Source organism: Panicum hallii, chromosome 1 (assembly GCF_002211085.1).
Source record: "Panicum hallii strain FIL2 chromosome 1, PHallii_v3.1, whole genome shotgun sequence".
NCBI lineage: Eukaryota > Viridiplantae > Streptophyta > Magnoliopsida > Poales > Poaceae > Panicum > Panicum hallii.
Window position 1 is genome coordinate 8,380,470 of NC_038042.1, and position 6,000 is coordinate 8,386,469.

The window sequence follows — 6,000 nt, forward strand, 5'->3', positions numbered from 1 at the left end:
TTTTCAAGTACACGTCACAACACCTAGCACAATTCCAAAATAAAATCTAAGGAACATGCGTCTCCTATTCGGCTGAAATAGACCCCGTTGACCTCTGGTTTGTTTTAGCCTTCGACTAGGAAAGACCCCAAAAGTCGATTCCACTAAGCAAATGGCGAAAAGCCAATGCAATTATGCAGCAAGGCTTTCCTCCTGCCACACGATACAGGAAATTAAAAGGTCAGCAAACATGGCCGGCAACTTCAAAGCAGTGTGGATGAATAGTTGTTATCAGAGCAGGAGGTCCCCTCCCGTCGGCCGGAGTTCAAAGCAATGCGACGGCGGACGGAGGCGACGAGACGACGACGGGCAGGGCAACCTAATCCATACTGGTAGTGGTAGTGTGCGAGTGGGGCCCGCCCGGGAGCAGGACGGCGACAACTGGCGACTGGGATGGAAAAGGTATCATAATGGAGTCCACCGGAGACTCCAGAGCTGCATGCAGGCGCAACGGCTCTCACCTCGCGGTCACGGGGTCGCCGGCGTCAGCCGCCCACTGCTCACTCCGGCCCTTCGCCGCCGTTGACGGGCAAACTTCAGAGAGACGAGTCCAGGTCTATGCAACCTAACAAGTACCTGCTTCAATCAGTACTGAAGAGACCAGGCTTCAGTTCACAGAGCGAAGAGTTTTGCTGCAATCAGTACTGCTGTCCCAAACGCTGCTGATGGATCATTTGATATCTGTTTCATGCTTCAGTTTGTTCCCCGCATATGATGCTGCTGCTAGTTGTAGGACATGCTACATAACATGGGTGGTTATGATGGGGATCGAGATGGATTGCAAAAAGGCCTCCCAAATCTTTGCCTCTGCCTGCCTGCCTTTTCCGCTACTCACTGCAACTACTGCTGCTCATGCTGCAGCGAACTTTGTTCTGTAACGACCGTTGGTTAAATGGCCAAGCACCAAAGGATGTGGCACCTGAATGTTACAGATTAGCGTGGCGGAAAAAACAGTCTGTTGAAACAGCAATGCAAGGAAGAAGATAGATGCGCGGATTGCGTAGACTCGGTACGGAGAGGGGCTTAAGACAGTTTGTCACATTATGGACTGAGCTACAAGGGGTGCAACTGACACAGCAACAAGATTGTATCATTTGGCGCTTTACCTCTGATGGGAAATACATGGCAAGTTCAGCATACAAGGTACAGTTTATCGGCTCAGACACAGATAAAAGGCTTTTTTTTCGAAAATACGCCGGAGAGCTGTGTATCATCGCTAAGAAGAAAAGATTAGAGTTTTTACAACGCGAGCGAGAAGGGATGCACGCACAACTTAAACAAAGCTAGAGGACTATACGGCCATACGCAGATGCAAGGTGGGATTATGTTTGGAAGGCAAAGGTGGAAACAAGTGTTGTTTCTTTTTTTGGCTGCTCCTGCATGGAAGATTACCCACAACAGACCACATTATTAGAAGGGGGGATATGCAAATCCGATATGCCAACTTTGTCGCACGCATACTGAGTCTGCTTGCCACATGATTGTAGCTTGCTCCTTTTGCCCAAACGACCTAGGGACTTATTGCTCAAAGACATAGTATTACTTGACCACAACTGCAGGAGACGACAGTGCGAGGTTGGTGGCGACTAATGACTCAGGATGCCAATATTACAGCCCCAGATCAGTTGCAGGTTCTCAATTATATGGCCTGGAACATCTGGAAAGAAAGATGCCAGCGGGTCTTCGACAACAAGGCCGGTCACTGATGAACAACTAGTGGTGATTACCTCGGGGGACATTACGGCATATAAGCGTTGTGCCTCTCGCCTCCTTCCTTACGCCCACTTTGCGTTATTACTTTTTTCCAAGCCCAGCTGCTTCCATCGCTTGTCCAAGCTCTCACTTCGCCCGTAGGCACGTCTCCCTTGGTCCTCATGGCACCGAAGACTGACTGCGCGAGGCCCCCAACCAGATCTCTCGGTATAAGCGGCGTGACCGAAGCTGTAATCACAGAAATGGTTCGCCGAGGGCTTGCTGGTCAAGCCCATCCCCCCAAGGAAGGCGAGTCTTCGGCTCATCCGGAAAAAAGACGAGGTTGTTGTGTTTTGGGACTTGTTTACTGCAGGACTTTGGTTCCCTTTGGACCCCGTATTTGTGGAGACTCTTCGTCTGCACAATATGTTTCTGCACCAGTTGACGCCCAATTCTATTGCTCGCCTCAACTTGTATTCTGGCTGGCGAAGACATGCCGCTTCTAGCCTTCACCCGAGAACTTCATCTTCATCCACCGGGTGCACCACCAGCCCAAATACATTGCGGTGACAACTTCGGATGGCACCGAAGGTGAAGCCGAAGCCCAACACGGGTGCTACAATTTAACCTACCGGGAGATAGTTTCTAGCCCGGTTACTGCTTACAAGAACAAATGGCCTGTGGACTGGACTTTGTATTGGTTCTACCATAAGGTTCCAATGGATGGAGCCACGCAAAGTCACCCCCTCGTCGCAGAGAGGATCTGGAACTTGGGTGAAACTCCTCGGGTGGACGTCGAAGACACGGAGAACCGCTTGGCCTTCATTGACATGCTTCAGGAGGTGTCCAAAGTGTTCGGCACCCATGATCTGACCGAAGAGTACATTGCATGCCGCTGCTAGCCGCTGAAGGCTGGTTGGTCCATCAAGGCCTGGCTTCCGGAGGCGTAGTGGACCGGAGGAATCTCCGTGCCGGACTTCGGTGCCTCATTCAATCTCAGAAAACACCGTAAGTTTCATTCTTGGTATCATTTTTGTTTTCTATCTTTCTTTGTACTTTAACGATACTTGCTTTGTACAGAAATCAACGCAAATTCTGTGGAAAGTTGGGCCGACGACGTTCTGGGGGCGAGTCCATTGGCGAGTACAAAGCCATCCTCCAGAAGCTAGGCAGGACTTGCACCAATCGCGTGTTTCTAGCCTTCGGGATCGAAGCCCCTCCTCACATTTCAGCTATCCGGCACCAGGCCGCTGAGGAGAAACGGAAACTGAAGAAGGAGGCCCAAGGGGCGAAAGCTGTTGGCGGTACTCCGGCCACCGCACAACTTGAGCAGAAAAAAGAGAAGATTTGGTGCAAAAACTGGCGTACCACCGAAGCGGACTCGCGTTGCGGACATCTTGTTCGGGGCTTCTTTACCCCTGAAGGCTAAAGGAAACATTGAAGATGCTGATGATGAGGAGGCTAGGCCCCTCGCCGCCCCTCCTTTGTCATTTGCGCCACCTCCTCCATTGCAACCGAAGGTCTCTGCCAATGGCTCTGGCCCGCTCCTCAGCCTGGATGTTAGCGATCAAGAAGCTGAAACATGTTGACATATTGGGCTTGCCGGTCGGAGATGCAAAAACCCGTGACCTCGTCGCTCCTGAAGGAAACTTGAGCCCCTCCAAAACGCAGAGTAGCTCAGGTGGTTCTTCGAGCTCGTCGTCTTCCTCTGGCGAGAGCTGAAAAAGGGCTTCTTCGGCCGGGGATGATGACCAAGAGAGATCCGTACGCGCCGCGGCGAAGGCCGGCCGTAGCTCCTTGTCTGGTTCGGAGATACTTTGTCAGCGCTGAGGACCCTGTTGCCGCTGCTGCCGAGCTCGGGGCTTCAGGAGCCAACCTGATAGGCAGCAACATTATTGGCAGCCTTCGGTTCGAGAGCCAGGATAGAGAGCGCGAGTTTTTGTCTCAAGCTGGGGCTTCGTTCTGCTTTCCTTTGATGGAAAAAGAATTGATGAAGACTGGCGCGCCCCACATGCTTCAATGCGCTCAAGACTTGGCGCTGAAATCTTTTGTGGCTACCTGATACGTGGCTCGCCAGCTTCAAGCCGAAGCTTCCTCCAGCTCCCGCGCGCCTGAACTGGAAGAGAAAATCGCTATTCTGGAGCGTGAGAAGCTGGAGCTCCAGAAGGCCTGCGAAGCAAAGGACACACAGCTCGCTGCCACCCTTGCTGAAGCCAGTGATGCGGCGAAGCTCAAAAACAAATACTCTGATGATTTAGCTGAGACACAAGTTTGTCTCGATTTGGCCGAAGCCCGCGCAGTGAGAATTATGAATAAGTTCAACAAGTCGCAGGATAATTTTCGGCGCTACCGAGAGGCTTTGACTACCGGCATCGGGTATCTTCGAGATGAAGTGCCTTGCTTGCTATCTTCACACGGTTTAACTGCCCTAGAGCTGCCCGGCCCCAAAGACGTGGAAATTATGCAATTCTTCCATTGGTTTCGGTCTTGTCTGGCTATGGTGGAGTCCGGTAGTCATCTCCATTGAGACTTGTGTGCTATGGTGGCGGCGCGCACGCTAGCTGCCTCTGTTTGCGGCCTTCTGCCGGGCGACTCAAGCTCTTTGGTTGGTATCACGAAGACCCACCTTCATGTGGCCTTAAGAAGAAGATGTGCTTCCGGAGAAGCTATCGCCTTTGCCGAATGTGGCAGAACCGCTCGAATTAATCCGACTTAAGTGCACTAACCATCACCATAGAGACAATCCCGACTAACACGTACTTAAAACGAAGTAAAACGGCAGTCTGTCGGGTAATATCCCGATACGACCACTGGAATTTCAATCGAAACAATGCGTACATACAACCCACACGAAGGTGAGCCCAGAGATTACAACAATCCACAAATTTTACATCACAGAGTTCAACAAGATTTATTATTACAAGCTAGGTTTGAAAACATGCATAACAAGTACTTTCAGAATTTAACAGTGCAACGGAAAATAAATGATAGTTCTAACGACGTTACAAGATGTCATGATGAAGCCATCATAGGTACTAAGATTATGCAACTAGAATTTCAATCAATTTCTACAAACTTAATGCACAATACTATATATAAATAAAAGTTAAAGGTAGGTGTTATGCTCCGGAGCTTGCCTTCCTGAGCAAAGCTAGCTTTGCCTTGGGCTCTTCCGAACTTTGATTCGGGTCTTTGATGACTTCAGTTAGATTAACTTGACCTTCACGTTGCTTACTCTCGGACTCGAGCACCAGCTCGTACGTTCTGTCAGCGAGAGTAGTCGAATCTATATGAAATGGACATGTATAATTTATTGTGATGGTAATCATTTAAAAACTTCATGATAAAGTTGCGGGCTATCAAGAGCTCAATAAGGAAATAAAGGAGATAAGGGATGTTTACTCGGACTCCCTAATGCCACTATCACGACTTTCGATGGAACTTAAGGATCCCCAAGTAAAGTGTCGGACTCTTAAACACGACACCTGCGATGTAGACTTAAGTGGATGGAAAATTACATACACGGAATTCATTCCACGTGGTAGATGGCAAACCAGCAGAAGTACTAACACCAACACGGTCATAAGAGCAAGAACTCGCTCGCCTGTCAGGGAAAAGATGGACCACGCCAGATGCACCACACCCAAGAAGAGCTTAGTAGGTATGCCAGTAAGGACATCCTTAGGTAACAAATAGCCTGGTCGTCCGAGCAACACAAATGGTTGCTTTAATTATGGAAGTTCTAGCTACTTTGCACGAGAATGCCCCCAGCCTAGGCAGCCAAATTAGGGGCAAGGTTCTAGCCAAAACGATAAGAATAAGAACAAAAGACAGATTGACCAGGTCAGGCAAGAAAGGAGTAAAAATTTGTGGGATGAAGATTGTGAAAAAGCTTTCCACACCCTCAGACACATCTAACTACAGCCCTAATTTTAGTTCAACCTGACAATACCAAGCCATTTGATGTTTACTGTGATGCTTCTGGTACTGGTTTGATATGTGTACTTATGCAAGACAATCGGGTTATTGCCTATGCTTCACGAGCACTTCAGCCCCATGAAAAGAATTACCCAACACATGATCTTGAGTTAGCAGCTGTCATTCACGCTCTCAAGATTTGGAGGCACTACCTTATGGGCATCCATTGCAATATCTATACCGATCATAAGAGTCTCAAATATATATTTTAACACAAGCCGACCTGAATATGAGACAAAGACGATAGTTGGAATTAATCAAAGATTATGAGCTTGAGGTGCACTATCCTCA